This window comes from Peromyscus eremicus, chromosome 17, assembly GCF_949786415.1.
Source record: "Peromyscus eremicus chromosome 17, PerEre_H2_v1, whole genome shotgun sequence".
Classification (NCBI taxonomy): Eukaryota; Metazoa; Chordata; class Mammalia; order Rodentia; family Cricetidae; genus Peromyscus; species Peromyscus eremicus.
In genome coordinates this window covers 57212076-57229553 of record NC_081433.1, presented here as the reverse complement: position 1 = coordinate 57229553, position 17478 = coordinate 57212076, and the positions used below count along the sequence as shown (strand labels likewise).

The 17478-nt window shown below is 39.3% G+C and overlaps 1 long non-coding RNA gene across 1 annotated transcript in view; it reads left to right on the top strand.

Moving 5' to 3' along the window:
- Window positions 1–14147: 14147 nt before the first annotated feature.
- LOC131894627 (uncharacterized) overlaps window positions 14148–17478 on the top strand; it is a 29368-nt gene continuing 26037 nt past the window's right edge. The window contains exon 1 of the long non-coding RNA XR_009374975.1: window positions 14148–14269. This is a non-coding gene — a long non-coding RNA (uncharacterized LOC131894627). The remainder of the gene's footprint in view (window positions 14270–17478) is intronic.

Sequence of the window (17478 nt, the reverse complement as noted above, 5' to 3'; positions counted from 1 at the left end):
ACTTCCGAGGATTAACAGTGATAACCACCCACAGGCGAGTCTCCTGACTTAAGGTAAATTCCACAAGGAGACACCGCCTAGGTGGTCACCCAACTTCCGAGGACTAACAGTGATAACCACCCACATACAAGTCTCCTGACTTAAGGTAAATTCCACAAGGAGACACCGCCTAGGAGAGGTGGATGTTAAGTAATAGCTTTACACAGTTTAGCTTGGACCCTCCCTTTTATATACCGGGACTTCCAGGGCACAGAAATAAAAAGAAAAAAGAGAATGGAAGAACTAGATGGGTAAGAACTTGAGAGGAACAAACTGAGATGGGGAAGAACTAGATCGAAGGGCTAAAAGAGAGGACTAGAGGAATGAGATGGAAGATGAGGAAGAGCCAGATGAGAGAGAAGGAGACGGGAGAGGAGCTGAGAGGGGAAAGAACTAGATAGATGAGAACCTAGAAGGGTCAGAGCTATATGAAGGAATTAAGATAGAACCTAGAGGTAGATAAATATAGAGAAATCAGTCAAGAAAGGAGCTAGACATGAGAGCAGAATAGAAGCTGTGTAGAGAGAGAACTGTCACAGAATAATAAAGTGTATGAACAAAACAAAACAACAACAACAAAAAAAAGGGTGTATGTCTGACTGACAGGAATGTGGAAGCCCCCTGATGTCTGTATGATCAAGGACAGAGATCCTCGAGTCTGGATTGTTTTTTATGTGATTGAGCCTGGAGGGTTACCCCCCCTCCCCAGAGCACGTCAGGCTGTCATTGTTCTTGGAGCTTTGTTGGTTGTCTTGTTGGGGCAAAGTTTTTTCGTGTGCCCTTGGTCTTGTGTGTAATGTATTAATTGCTCTCATTGTTGACTTGATTGTGACGGACGCTATGGGACAGTTCCCTTCTTCTCTACTAGACCTTTGCCTAGCCCACTGGAAAGATGTGTGAGCCACAATAGAGGGAACTGGGTTCCCCACCCCCACTCCCCAATTGAACTGAGATAAACAGGTAGCTCCTGCCAGGTGGGGCTTGCATACTGCAGGAGGGGCTTGCTGGCTGTGAATGAGGCCGCCGTCTCAGTGCTGATGTTCCAGTTCTTGGATTGTCTGTGTAAATGTTATTTGTTTCTGTCTACTAACCTCCCTTATTTTCCTAGAGGAAGAGGAGGAGAGAGAGGCATAGCAAAGGCCACCTCCCTCCCTCCATAGCTCTCTTGCTATCAGGACTGCAGCCAGCTGGCTGCTCTCAGGAGGGTGGGGGTGCATGCTCTCGGTACAGGCGGGCAAAGACAGGAACTTTGGACAGGACAATGGGGACGGCCTGCAATTGACAAAAACTGTGTGAACACTAAAGAGAGAATCTGACCCTCCCTTCCTTTACTGTGATAACTTCAAGGTCTCTTCTGCCGGCCAGCAGCTTCTCTTGTTAGCCCTTCTCTGTCCTGATATTGCTTAAAAAGAAATGTTAAATTACCAGTTCAAGATACTGGGAAAATTATGCTTTTGTTTCCACAGGAAAAATAAAAATTTACATGGGTTTTGGTCATTTGAGTTCAGTGGGTTACAAATACTTGCCATCATTTAAGAGAATTGGTTTCAAATTATTGCTGGTTAAGATAAAAAATAATGTTTTTATAAAAAGTGACTTGAGATATAAAAAAAAAAGAATGAAACATGTTTCAGATTTCTTTGTCTTGCTATTTTGCTGTTACATTGAGACTCCAAAGGGTCATAGTTGTAAAAATGTCTGTCTACTCTACAGGTATGAATGAAAAATGTGGCCACATGTATGTTTGGTTTTGAATGTCTGAGTTTGTATGTCCTTTGTGTTAAGAAATACAAGTTAATACTAGTCATCTGGCTATTCAGATACTAGTTTAAAGCATAAACTGTTCTATTTAAATAAAAAAAAACCTGAGAGGTATATTTGACTAATATATCTATAGGAGAACAAATTGGCCTGGTTATTGTTACCAAACTTAGAGATATTTTCAAGATTAGGCCTAGATTTGTTTGGCTCAGATACATTTAATAGATAATAGTCCTCAAACCTGTGAAAGATCTGATGAATATGGCATTTACAGTATTTGATAAAAAGCTTACTATAGCAAACAGAGACTCCGAGCTCCCCAGCTCCTAGCAATGACTCCCAAGGTCTCCAAAGAAGATATGAAACAACGATAAGAAGATGCCACCTGAATTGTGGACAATGCTGTCCTGACACCTGTCCTGCCAACACTATAAAGACTATAGGAGCCTGGGATGATGACAGTCTGGGTAATGGATAATCTATGTTGTTTTTTTAAAATAGACTTAAAAGTCTGCACTCAGTTAAAGTTTATCCTTCTCAGATCTTTGATGACATTGATGACTGGACTAGCTATAGCTTTCTCAGCTTAGTAATTGATTGATCAATGGATTAATTAATTAAAGCTAATAAGTCTCTTTAAAAAAGATAAACAGGTTCTAAATATAGACTTACAGATGCTTTTCATTGGGCCAAGGAAATTTCAGTCCAGTCTATATTTGGTTCTCTAGATAGAAAAGACACTATAGATTTCAGGGCAAATTGATAATACTACAATTACTAAGATTATGGGTCTAAAAGTTCCAAATAAGTTCATAAGTTTTAACTCCTGTTCCTAGTTTATATCTATCTCAACAGGTTTCCACTTGGCTGACAGATACATCCAAGCATCATTTGCTGGTGACAACCTACTGCAAATGACTATGAGCCCTGAACTTGCTGAAAGCTGATATGGACCAATTCAGCCGATATGCATACCATCTCTTCAGCTGGTCAATAAAACGTTCCCTCTTGTCTTTGACTAACATTCTGGCTTTCCAGGGCCTTGACAACAACGTCCCAATGTCAGCAGGAAGTAATTACAGAAGAGAGAAAACATCGCCCCTGTTTCCCCCTCACTCCAGAATGTTAGCTCAAAAGGGAATTTCTTGTCATAGGGAACCTGAGATAAAGTTCCAACTTGCTTGAGGATAAGGAACTCTGTCAGCCATCATAAGGCTTTTGGCCTTGTGCTTCTGCTAATTACTGTTGGCTCTTATATCACTGATGTCTTAACTAAATGATGATTCATGTCTGGGTACCACTAAACTGAGGATGCTAGAATTCCAATATCCACCTCTGAACCCATGACACACTTGCAGATGGCAAAAACTAAATAAGGGGAAGCTCGCTTTGCCATTGATAATGGGAAAATTCTTATGTTCTGGTCCAATTAGTCTCTGATAATGGAATTCTTTGAGCAGAGAGGCAGATACACTTGAGAACCTGTGTCTATGACTATTGCCCTCTTGTTAGGTATTGGGGCATCACTGCAGGAATTGGTACAGGAACTACTGCTCTCGTGCAGAGCAACCACCTTATGCAGTTACAAATGGCTATGACTACTGACCTAGAGGCCATAGAAAGATCCATTTCTGCTCTGGAGAAATCTTTAACCTCGCTCATAAGAGGTCTGGATTTACTGTTTTTTAAAGGAGGGGGGATTATGTGCAGCCTTGAAGGGATAATGCTGCTTTTATGCCGACCATACTGGTATTGTCAGGGAATCAATGGAAAAATTAAGGGAAAGGCTGGCTCAAAGAAAAAGGGAGTTTGAAAATCAGCACGGGTGGTTTGACCTTTGGTCCCTGAGCCTTTCAGCGGTTGAGTCGGTTTATCAAAAATCAGATTGATTCGGCCTTACCACGACACGTCTCAATTCATTATCACAGAGTAGATTCTGAGGAGGCCGGCTAGGAGCCCCATCAAGGACTCAGATTCAGTGTCCTAAGGCCCTAGCGTCCCCATGGTCCTGCTAGAGGGTACTCAATGACGGGAATAGTACAGGGCCCACGCCGGAGACAACAGCGTACAGAGGTCGCCCGAGACCGGCTCAACACGGCACGCTGCCGAGCGTGGGAAGCCCCCTGTGTAGCCTAAGACAGGGACTCTCTCGGACCTTAGCCACCCCGATCACTTGATCCATTTTTGGATCCATTTTTGAGAAAAGAGGGGGAACTGTTGGGGACCGATTCCGGACAGCAGTGTCCTTACTTTATCAAACCTTACAAAGACAGGAAGTTCCTGGCCTAACCCGCGGGCTGTACAACTTCCTGGAGTACGTGCTAATCAGCCAGCTGCAGGGGCCTGGGACCAAAGCGACCTCACCCTCCCTTAGGAATTTTCCATTCTTCTCTCCGTGCTTCCCTGTTCCCCCACCCTGCCTGAAGCCCTGCTTATAAGCTTCAATACTCAGTCAATAAACGGAGACCTCGACGCAACTCAGACTGACTTTGTCTTCCTTTACGCGCCTGGTCTCCTTTCTCTCTCGCCCCCATTGATCTTTCAGGAGGTGCCTCCTCGGGTCTCATCAAATAACCTGGCCCATGGGACCGGGCACCTCTGATCCCCAGACTCATTTGTTTTCTCACTAGGAATACATTTACTTTACTCAGACTTAAGAAAACTATGTATGGCAATCTATCTTTCAGAAAGTACCCACTAGGTTCCTAATACTACTAATACAGGAGCAGAATCCATTATAAAATCAGAAGCATACAAATTATAATGGGAGATTTATATTGTGCTATTCAGAGAAGGTATTATTATGCAAACAGAGGAATAGAAATTGAATACTAGTACATACGTACATAAATATGCAAAAGAGGGAGTGTCAGAAGAACTGACTTTATAATGCATTTATATTTATGGGAAGAAAACTAAAGGGAGAAACTAGACTGCATGACCACTTTGTGGAAAAGAGGAATGTCTGTTTATATAAGGCAATTGTTATATTAAAATACAGTAAGAGGACTCTCATCTGCTCTTATGCCATCTCCACACAGCTGGTCTAACTAGAAATGTGGCTCAGGAATTGACTTTTGTGGCTCAGGCACTGACTTTGTATGTCAATTTCCTCTGACCCCTCACTCACCTCCGCACACTTTCCACACCCACAGACCTACCCCCAATCAAGCAGCTCATGGACCTCCTTCTCTGACTACACAGCTTCTGCAGTAGACCAAGCTAAATCCTCACATCAGACAAACAACTGGAGAAAGAAGTTCTTTGAAAACCACATTACTTGTCATGGAGGGAGAGCCATTGGTTAAGCAGGGATTTTGTAGGTCTGAGCTGCAAAGGGGTCTGCATACCCTATAGTGGTTTAGTGCTCTTCCTTAGTTCCACATCCAGTGGGAAGACCTCTACTGCTGCAAGTTCTTCCTTCAGGTGGGGTATTTCTAGAATGCTGTCTGAATTTCCTTGCCTGAATGTACCATTTCCAGCTTAAGAGCCTTGTTTCTGTCTATACTATGTGGAGAGCTTTTCCAGTAATTCTGACCATAGATATCAGTGGTATGAAGCATTATATACTTATTATTTTGTCCTATAGCAGCAGGTTGAGATCTCTCTGTCTTTCTCTCTCTCACACACACATTGTCTCTTCTCTTCTCTTCTATTTTTTTTTTTTTTTTGGTTTTTCGAGACAGGGTTTCTTTGTGTAGCTTTGCGCCTTTCCTGGAACTCACTTGGTAGCCCAGGCTGGCCTCGAACTCACAGAGATCCGCCTGGCTCTGCCTCCCGAGTGCTGGGATTAAAGGCGTGCGCCACCACCACCCGGCTATTTTTATTATTTAAAAATGTTTTAGTTTAAATATATTTTTATTATGTTTCCCCTCCCCCAATCAATATCCCAGGGACCTATTCAAAAATGAAATAATGCTGCTCTAAAAAATCATTAATAAAATGACTCCTAGCAATATTATAGTATACTCATAGATCAGTGCCTTGTTCAGCCATCACCAGAGAAGCTTCCTCCTGCAGCAGATGGGAACAAATACAGAGACCTACAGCTAAACATTGCACACAGAATGAGAGACCTTGGAACATTTAGCCCAAAAGGATCTCCTTGAGATCCATGCCTTCAGAACTCAAGGAACTCCATAGAAGAGGAGGTGGGTCGGGCGGTGATGGCACACGCCTTTAATCCCAGCACTCGGGAGGCAGAGGCAGGCGGATCTCTGTGAGTTCGAGGCCAGCCTGGTCTACAGAGCGAGATCCAGGAAAGGCGCAAAGCTACACAGAGAAACCCTGTCTCGAAAAACCAAAAAAAAAAAAAAAAAAAAAAAAAAAAAGAAGAGGAGGTGGAAAATCGTGTAAGAGCCTGAGGGGATAGAGGACACCAAGAAAACAAGGTTCTTTAAATCAACAGGAGCAAAGCTCCTCTGAACTCACAGAGACTGAAGCAGCATGGGCAGGGTTTGCATGGGTCTACACCAGGTCTTCAGAGTATGTATTACAGGTTCCAGTTTAGTGTTTTTATGGGATTGCTGAGTTTGTGATCAAGTGGGTTTCTGAATCTTGTGCCTTCTCTTGGACTCTTTTCCTACTGTTGTTTGTCTTGTCCAGCTTCCATGTGATAGTTTTTGTTTTGTCATATTTTATTTTGTTATTTTTTTTAAATGAATGAATGAATGTTTTAATGAATAAAACCTAGACACTATGGTAAAGGTCAACAACTATAACGTCAAGAACTGAACTGAACAACTTATATCTGCTGGGAGAGGGATAATCACTTTTCTTCAATACAGTGACACTGGATTGGATATTCATCCAGGACAGGCCTCATTTTTAGGAGTAATTGACCAACATACAATGGACTTCATATTTTGTATGAGTATGTTTTTATTTGGTTACAGTTTTGTGAGTTGCTTTTTTTTGTTTTACTTTTTGGATCTGGTTTTATTTTATTTTATTGGTTGGGGAGGATTTTTTGTTTTAACAGGATTTTATTTATTTTTTTAGAAAAAAAATAAAGTTGGATGAGTAGAGAGGTGGGAGGGCCTGGAAGGACTTGGGGAAAGGGAAGAATATGGTAAAAATATATTTAAATTGAAAAACTTTTAAATAATAAAAACTAAAATAGAAAGAGAAAAAACAAAAAATAAGTATTTGTAAAATTTTAGATTCGATTGTATTCTTAATATAGCAGAAAGAGTCAGTCAATATATGATATGACCTTTTCCACTTTCCTTAATGTTAGCTATTAGGATATTTGACAAAGCCATATTTTTTAAGCTTCATATATATGCGTTTTATATATATATATATATATATATATATATATATATATATATATATATATATATATATACATACATACATACATGGACTCTCATATATATATATGGGTTTAATTGTAGTTACTCTACAAAAAGGCTAATGCTCCTCCACAAAGCTATTGGCTGCCTCATTAAAAAGAACCCCTGTGCTCATGTGTGGAATACTTTCTCTTGAGTTATTGGTCACAAGGGTCCTGGAGATCTGTAAAACCATACGGGCTATTGCCATTTCACTTGGTTGCCCACCAGAACTTCATAGTTAGACTCTGTTACTCAAGATAACACCCCAATTTGTCAAAGGACATGGAGAAATCGAGGTGGTTCTGACGTGGAAGTTTCCATCCTGCTTTCTCATTTTTGTGGTGATGGAAGGTGCTATATAGGCTCCAAGGAGTGGGGAGTCATCAGCATCATTACCCATCTGCGACCCCTGTGGCCTGCAATGATGGCCAACATGTGAATCTATGCCCACGGGTGCAACCGTGACATGAATGTTATGGGTGCAGCCAATGCTTTCAGCTTGGAGTTGAGGCCCACTCCACAGGAAGGAAACAGAGGCCTTGTACTGTAAAACTGGTTAAGAGACTACAGTTGGGGAATTTATATGTCCCAGGTGGGGGAGAGGAACTTACCAATATGATTCTGCTCAGATACAACTGATACAACAAAAGATACAACTGCCCACTGTCACTTTCTAAGAAACTGAACCACGGTTCTTATCAAAATGCATCTCCCCTACCTTTGATATGAGCCGTCACCCTTCATCACACACAAACCTATGTCCACATGCCTATGTTCATGACTTGGTCATATACGTGCCTACAGTATTTTTAGGGGCGAAGAAGCTGTGCATACTTGTAGAGAGTTTTGCTGCAGAGCTTGGACAGATAAATAGCCTGAGACTTTCTTCGCCTCACACAAGTGCCTCACTGTCACTCTCCTCTTGTGGTTAAGTCTCCATCAAGCACCGGTGAGCAAACCAGCAAGTGCAGAAGAGGAAGCCTCTGACATCTCCTTGAAAAATTCTCTCTTATGTATTTGCCAGATAATAGAACTTGGAAAGCCACCAGGCTTTCATTTTCACTTTTTCTTTAAGAAAACCTGAGGAGGATCCTGTCCATTTTTCCCTATCTAGATGAATTCTTAATGTTAAGATTCATTGATTCTTTGGCTGATCTGAACTTCAGTATTTCTATATTTTACTAAGCCTCTAAAGGATAAATGAAAGATGTCACACAGATGTGTTTTCCACATCATCCACGTATCCCTGCAGCTATGTAGCAATGATTGTGTTTATATATCATTGTGACACAGGGCAGGATTATGCATCTGTAAATTCCTACACTCATAAAAGCACCTAATTTTATTAGATGCTAACCATTTTCCTCTATAATTCATTGGCTCTCCCTTTGATGAAGAACAAGGTTGTTATGTACATGATCTCTGGAATAATTACTCAGACTCAGGCAGAATATTTTATTATTTCACATAGTGTATGACGTACCTTCATTTTACTATTTATTATCATTTGGTGTGGCACAAACACACTTATACAACCATTTTCACCAAAGAGAACAAGTTCAATCCTGGCTCTGTTTATCACTGGTTTATTCTGATGTTTTTTGTCATCAAAACGAATAAGAGTGGCCTGTTGATTAAAATACTTCAGCAACGTGTGTGAAAGTCATTCTTAATCAGGATCCAAAAAACAACAATTGCGTTTTTTGTCCTATGTGTAGTGGAGATAAAAATGTTACTTTAGGCCATTTTCCCTTCTTGATCTATAAGAATTAATAAAATTTATGAAGCCTATCATCTTCACAGTGATAAAAACATAGCAGCATTCTTCATTTATCTGACATATTAAGGATCTTTTCTTTATCTTATAAGAAAGACAAAATATTTTGTGTCTTAGAACATTCAGGGCACTCTGTTAAAATAGCATTGAACAGATCATTCATAAAAGCCCAACTTCACTCCTGACATTTCTGTAGAAAATGCTCAAATGGTACCCTTGTTTGTGTCTTCACATTCAAATGGCAGAAACAGATACCCCTCCTTAAACTGATTGATAAGAGAGATGATTTTATGGAAGAAAGGAAACAAGTTAGCAGAAGGTATCAGAAAATGGAATATCTTAGTGCTGACAACATTAGGTTTATGTATTAAGATACAAATTGGAGAGCATCCGGCCACTATTCACCCACCTTGTACACCCGTAAGTTATCAATCCACTCAATGGTCCAGAACTTATTGAGAAAGCAGCATGAACAAGATATTTTGCCCACTGGCAAGGCAAAATACTTAACACAAAAAGAATGAAATGTAGTACCATGCCTCACTTTTGAAACATTAGTTTTCTACTAATGTGAGTGTTACTAGTTTTATTGCAATTCCATTACATCATTAGATAAAATTGAAAAATAGAGGATATTTCCTTCATTGTGTTTTTTTTTTTCAACAAAAAGATACCTGGCCCTTGTGTATCTAAATCTTCTTGTTCTATATATTATTCTTTAAAAATATGGCTACATGCTGGCTGGTGGTGTTGTACACCTTTAATCCTAGTACTCAGGAGGGTGAGGCAGGTGCATCTCTGTGAGTATCAGGCCAGCCTAGATTATAGATCCAGTTCTCTACAGAGAGAAAACAAAAACAAACAACAAAATGGGAACATATATAAATAAATGTTTTTATAAATTCTGTCTAGGTATATAATTTGTATGTTGACTTATTAATATTCTCTTTCCCATAAAGCAAGATAAACAAGGAGCAATTCAAAACATTGTCTGTTGGTTTACATTCTCACTAGTGGATAGTAAATTCCATAAATAATTTTATATGATACTTTAATAATTAAGTATAAAACAGATGATTATGTCTTTTAATTGTATTTGACAGTATTACCCAAATAAACAGATTTTGCAAAGTTCCTTTTCAACATAATGTTATTTTAATACTTTTTGTCTGGTTGTACTCAGTAGGTTTTATATTAAAAGTTTCATGTACCTTTTCTACACCATCATTTACATTGTCACCTAATTTCTTCAATTTCAAAGTGAAGATTTTCTACAAAGCATACTAGGTAGGAAAAGAAGTTGCAATTTCTAATACTAAGCTGCTTCTATTAATTCCAGTAAAAATTACTGCTACCCGTCAAAACTATTGTTGGGGACCATTCTGGACAGCAGTGTCCTTACTTTATCAAACCTTACAAAGGCAGGAAGTTCCTGGCCTAACCTCGGGCTGTACAACTTCCTGGAGTACCTGCTAATCAGCCAGCTGCAGGGGCCTGGGACCAAAGTGACCTCACCCTCCCTTAGGAATTTTCCATCCTTCTCTCCGTGCTTCCCCTGTTCCCCCTCCCTGCCTGAAGCCCTGTTTATAAGCCTCAACACCCAGTCAATAAAGGGAGACCTCGATGCAACTCAGACTGACTCTGTCTTCCTTTACGCGCCTGGTCTCCTTTCTCTCTCGCCCCCATTGATCTTTCAGGAGGTGCCTCCTCGGGTCTCATCAAATAACCTGGCCCGCGAGACCCGGCAAACTATGATCTTTAAAAAAATTTATTTGCTTGAGAAACTGTTACACAATAAGTGTCCAAAACTAGATGGAGGGTTGTCTGAGGTTTTTTGTCTTATTGTGCTTTAGAAAGGATGGACACTCTGTAGACCAGGCTGGCCTCGAACTCACAGAGATCTGCCTGGCTCTGCCTCCTGAGTGCTGGGATTAAAGGCATGTGCCACCACTAGGAAAGGCGCAAAGCTACACAGAGAAACCTTGTCTTGAAAAACCAAAAAAAAAAAAAAAAAAAAAAAAAAAAGGATGGACACAATTTAAGTTACTAACCTAAAGAAAAAGTGTAAAGAGTACAAGTCCATGTTGATTCTGAGAGAACTTTCATCTTGTATAACCACATGATTCAATGCCACTGATGGATGGGTTGAAATCATTTCTGAGATTGATGATGCCGAGTTACCACTGTCTGTTTTCATTTGAGATATTTTCTCTGGATTTCTTAGCCCTTTAATTTAGTTAAAAATTTTAAAGGTGTACACAAATTATTTTTAACAATGGCTATTTGCAAAATCTTCAAACTGGAGGCTGCCACATATCCTTCAGAAGTGAAATAGTTAAAATGAAGTATATACATATATGTTCCAAACATATGATGTATATTTGATAGTCTATGAGTAAACCTCCATATACTATGCAGTAATATAAATCATTAACTGAATCTTCATTAAATGAATCTTATTATTGTTGGAAAAAAAAATCCAAAAGCCCAAATACAGATTAAGCTCCTCAATATACTGTGTTCTTGAAAAGAAACCACCACAGAAATGGACAATAGATAATGCTTTGACAGCCACAAAAAGGATGGTCAACATGAGAACTCAATTGATGTGATTATAAAACCAGGACCAGGCATGAGAAATGTCCTTTCAAATTATTGGTCAGGACAGTCTGAATGATTCTTCAAGCAATGCAGTTCATTGGTCTAGCTGATGGTTTCCTCTCAGGGCTTGATCACGAGCCCATATTGCTGAAGATACCACAAACTATGGACACAGGACTCAGAAGATTCAGCTGAAACTAACCTGAAAGTCACTTCCTGAGGTCTAACTTCAATGGTCACAGAGAATACTATACAAATTTCCAAAGGAGGAAAGTAAATATACAGTTCTATCTAACTATAGCATATACGAATCACGGCAATTAACAGCCTAACAAGATGTGTGTGTGTGTGTGTGTGTGTGTGTGTGTGTGTGTGTGTGTGTGTGTGTGTGTGTAAGAAGTAGCATTCACTCAGTGGCTATCCACAACTGTCTAAACTTCTGTCTAACTCAAGGGGAGTGAAATCATAACTGGTTATAGAATCCTAGCCAGCTTCTTGAGGATAATGAGGCTATGAACCTTCGAAAAGTGTCTCCTACTACTACTTTGCTAGACCATCTCAATTCCTTGCCAAGTTTTTTTTTATATTTGTGGCTCTCCTTCTTCCTTGGAATCACTGGCTGCATTAGTCCACCAGGGTGGAGTGAACAGAAACAGGGAACAGGGTTCAAGAAGGCAATGGGTACCAACGAAGACAGCCCTCTGGGAGACTACTTTTGGTGAAACAGCTAAACTTTATTCCAGAATATAAGGAATATATAGGATTGGGGAGCCTGGGGACAAACCCTAATTTGCATTAAGTAGCACATTCCTATCACAAGGCTTTGTATATGGCAGTAGGTTCCTATAGCAGAGCTCCTAGCACAAGTCTTAGCAGAAATCTGTGCCAAGGGTCAAGCTAAAGATTAATCAGTTATCTGGCTTAGAGACAGCTTTTAGATAAGGTCAATCCTCCAGGTCCAGGGACATTCTCCAGATAAGAGCAGGTAGACAGGAAGTTCTGCTGGGGAGGGAGGGAGTCCCATGTTGATGAGCTATTGAGATAAACTGCCAGGCCACAGGGAGACTGCAACCTCGACCAGTCAACAAATGCCTTCCAATATCTATTCACAGATAAGCATAATTACCACTACCCCCCATTCCAAGACGCCACACTCTTCACAGCAAATGGAGACCATCACAGAAAACCACAACCGAAGACACTATAGATATCACCAAATCATGGGGTGACCAGCCCCAGTGAATACATCTATATACAGCCTCTGCATCTTTGGCTCAGGGAACATCACAGAAGGGGTTGGAAAGATTGTAAGAGCCAAAATACCAGGAAATTTGCTATGAAACCATCTTTCCTATAAATGGCTTCATAAACAATGCCAGAACAATTGCACTATCAATGGACATGTTAACACAAAGGGAAAACATCTCACAGGGTCTCTTGTCTAGAAAAAGAACTATAGAAAACTAATGACTGCTGGGAAAAGGAAAAATAGCATCTCCAAGGGACTAATCCCTTTACTGTTTTTCCAGTGCAGAGTGGCAAGCCTTGAAACCACAAACACATAAACAAGAAACACAGAGTCATCAAGAAATGTTTATATATATTTGTTGATAAGCAATAATAATAAAAGAAAATCACTATCAACTTGAGAGTGGGAAGGGATGGGAAGGGCTTAATGGTGGACAGTTGGGAGGAAAAGGAGGAGAGAAAGTGATGAAATTCTATGAAATTAGAACATTATAAAATTTTATAAACAAGAAAAAGAATAATATAAAGAATTACTGTTGCAGTGGGAATGTCCTAATCTTAAGCGTACGTTTCCTGGTTCTATGATTTGAGTCATTTTATCCCATGGACTGATATATTGACACTTAATCCCTAGTGTGGCAATAATGGGAGATGATGGCTTTTGTTTTTTGTCTTTTGTTTTTTTTCGAGACAGGTTTTCTCTGTGTAGCTTTGTGCCTTTCCTGGAACTCACTCTGTAGACCAGGCTGGCCTCGAACTCACAGAGATCCTCCTGGCTCTGCCTCCCGAGTGCTGGGATTAAAGGCGTGTGCCACCACCGCCCAGCCTAGATGATGGCATTTTTTAGAACATGACCCATAAGGAGACCACCCTGTAATTGCAAATGCTGACCTCTGAAGGGATTAAAGTTGATTTAGTGGGACCTTTCTAGTTGATACATGAGCATAATTGACAGAGAATAAGAAGATTAAGCCTGTCCTCACTGTCTGGCTCTTGTTTCACCACATTCATGCCCCTAATATGATGCCATTTGATGTGATGCAACATAACCAAGGTTAAAGTGACTAGAGACCAAATTGATAGACTACTCTTGTACTTTCCAACTTTAAAACAGTGAGCCATGGAAACTAGTCTAATATATATAGTTATCATAGTGCACTGTGGTTTGGGGATACAGGTTTCTTTTGATATGAATCAATAGTAGTATCTGTTGTACAAATTTGCATAGTCATAGCATCTCTGTTCATCCTTAAAACTATTTTTAATCAGAATTTTATCTTGATAAAAACAGATGAGAGAAAGGCACACGTCATTTTGTCAGGCATGTCATGAGCCTCAGAACTGTGACGTCACAGTGGTCAGTCACCTTGACTACTGCAGAATCCTCAGACTTCAGTAGTTGGTTTGCCAACTGCTGTAGCTAACTTGGATATTTAGTGTCAAGGAGGAGTAAGAGAATTTCAAGTCCACTGAATGGCTCTCCATTCCAGGCTCTGCTGAAAAGGTATTCTTCCAATGTCTACTTTTGATCCTTCCGCTAGACTGGTTTCAGGAGATGTCCTATCTTGATTCCTCCAGATAATGTGAAATAATTCTTACACTTCAGCTCTAGCTTCATGAAAAGCTACTTAGGATAATAATGTTAAGTGCTGTCCCCTAAAGAAAGGAGACTTTACACTGTCAGGGGAGATATGTTCTGAACTACATGGTAGGAAACGTCTGCAAGTCTCTTAAAATGGCTGTTGGAGTAATGGGGAGGATTTATGTTGTGCTCAGTCTAGTTTTAACTATTTTGACCATAGAACATTATTGTATAGTAGTCACATTTCATCCAAAGTTCTACAAACTCTCCTGTTTTTTAGGAATTTTTTGATGTTTCCAAAATTATTTGCTGTTTTTCTGCATCTGTTTCCCCAAATTTGAACAGTGCTTATGACCAGAATGACTTTCCAAGAATCCTCATTCACTTGAATTTTTATGCTACCATGTAACCAAACTGGAACTACCTGTTCAACATGTCTTCTCAAAAATTTCAGTTTTGGGGACAACTACTATTTTTTTGTTTGTTTTTTACCCCTTGTCCTTTTTGCTTCAGTCCTTGCATAGTGAATGTATTATATTTATGTTATTTTTCCTTGATGAATAGAGCATTGAAAATTAGCTAAATATGTATGTACACACACACACACATATGGAGGTGTATATGCAAACATACTGTATATGCAGTTATGCTGCACACGTTACTGAGCTTCTAGTCTGGTAATTTATTCTTCAAGGTTGTGTGACTGTACATTTTCATCCCTTGATTTTAGTGATGTCTATAAAGACTGAATATGTACCTAATTGAAGCCTTTTCTTAGTTTCAGCCTCTTTTTTTGCATTTTAGAATTTATTTTATTCTAGTAGTTTTTCCCATAGACATTAATGCTTAAGTAATTGTGAATAGCAGTCTGATCATATACTCTAGAAGTTGCTCATTTTCATGGTACCACCAAGCAAGGCAAGTTTTTTCCTTTACTTATGAAAAGGGACCTAAATACTTTTAGAATCATTTTTTTAACATAGCAGCTTTTTTTTCCAATAACAATTAAGTTAATGTTTTTCTTTAAGTAATATAATGATTATTATTCACAAGAAAGTAGCACTGTGACCCATGTTATTGTGTTAGGGTTCTAGCATCCCCTGTTTTATAGTATCGTTAAAATTTTATGGCATTATAATTTTTTTCTGATTTCTCTGTTTTAACTTTTTATTAAAAATAGAATTTTTCTCCTCATATAGTTTATCCTATTGTGGTTTCTTCTCCCTCTACTCCCAATTGCTTCTCTCCTCCCCTCCCATTCCAATCTACTCCCTCTCTATTGCTCATTAGAAAACAAGCAGGCTTCTAGGTGATAATGATAAAATAAAATTGCCAGGGAGCGGGAGGCAGAACCAGCACCAGCAATGAACTGGTTCCGCAGAGGGTGTAAGGATCAGGACAGGGGAAGGTTGAATCAGAAACACCCAGATGGGAAGAGTTTGTAAATCTGACTGATTAGTAATCAGAAAATTTCTTATTTATACAGATTCATGATTTCTAAAGAGATACACATCACATCATTTTGTCCTGGGCATACTTCTCTAGTATGCCTGGGGTTATAAGTTAAGTACAGATAGAATAGATTTTATTATCAACACCATATCCTTATTCCTAGAATTCTACAGACCATTTCAGCTTAAGCAAACATAATATAGCAGTCTATTCTCAGGCTGGCAGCAGTTTGCGGTTTTAAGATGTTTTAGATATTATCTGAGTCAGTCCAGATGAATCACCATGCTTTGAGCAGTATTTTATTAACTTTTAATGTTCAATCATATTACTTGCAAATTAGCATAAGCCTGAGAGCTTTGTCAGGCTTAGGAACTGTTGTAGTTGTTATTCTATTCTTTATAATGTTTATATTTATAATCTTATAGAAATTTTTAAATAAAAGATTTCTTTTGTTTCTAAATTAATGCCACAGTTACTTGATGTAAATCAATCTTTTTAGGAATGACAGATCTTAATACCTTACACTACTTATATTTTATGTCATTCTTATACCACCTCTACATACTGTTATGTTATCCTAGTCATTCCAGCTCTTATGGCTGAATTCCTTTTACAGGCTTAATATACATGATCTTACAGGTTATGTTTCTAAGAAGTTCGAAGTATAATGTAAAAGAAGTACCATGCTCTGATCTGATGCCAATTCTCTTATCCTGCTGAACCTTGTCAGCCTCTTCTGAATTCATACAGTTCTGTTTTGTTCTTGAGTTTGCATAGGGGCAGAGAACATTCTCCAAGGCACAGAAAAGACTCCCAAGTAGGGTCAACTAAGGCTACTTCCCTGAAAGCAGGGGGTAGTACACTCAGGACTTCTTCAGGGGGATACAAAAACAATTTTCTTGAAGACATGGGTGAATCATTGTGCTAATATTCCCCCAGTTGTGTGACACACAGAGATTCAAACCAAAAGTAAAGGGCATCAGGTCAACAATCATAGCATGTGGCTCAGCTTTGCTGGAACTTTGTCAAGCAGCTATGCTGGCTTCCTGACTTTCACAATTCCCCTAGGTGATGGTTGTGCCATAAAATATAATAAGAAAAAAAGAAAAACTAACTCATTGGTATTGAAACAAGCAAACAAACAGACAAACAAACAGTAGGAAATGACTAAGAGAAGACACAAGAAACAGAGATCCACTTGTTTGCACATTCAGGAACCTGATAAAAACCCTAAACAATAAGTCATAATATATATGCAAAGGACCAGGTACAAATCAGTGCAGGCCCTGTGCAGGCTGCCTCAGTCTCTGTGAACTCATGTTGATTTAGAAGGCCTTGTTTTCTTTGTGTCCTCCACCCCTTTTGGCTCTCACAATCTTTCTGCCTCTTCTTCTGCAAGGTTTCCTTATCTCTCAAAGGAGGGTTTTTTTTTTCTTAATGGCTCATTTTATTTTATTTATTTATTTTTATTTTATTTTATTTTACAATATAATTTAGTTCTACATATCAGCCACAGATTCCCTTGTTCTTCCCCCTCCTGCCTTCCTCCCCTTCCTCCAACCCTCCCCCCCATTCCCACCTCCTCCAGGAGGTTTTGATGAAGTCCTCCCATTTAGGGCTAAGTGTTCTAAGATCTTTCACTCTCTTCATAATGTCTGGCTGTTGATCTCTGTATTTAT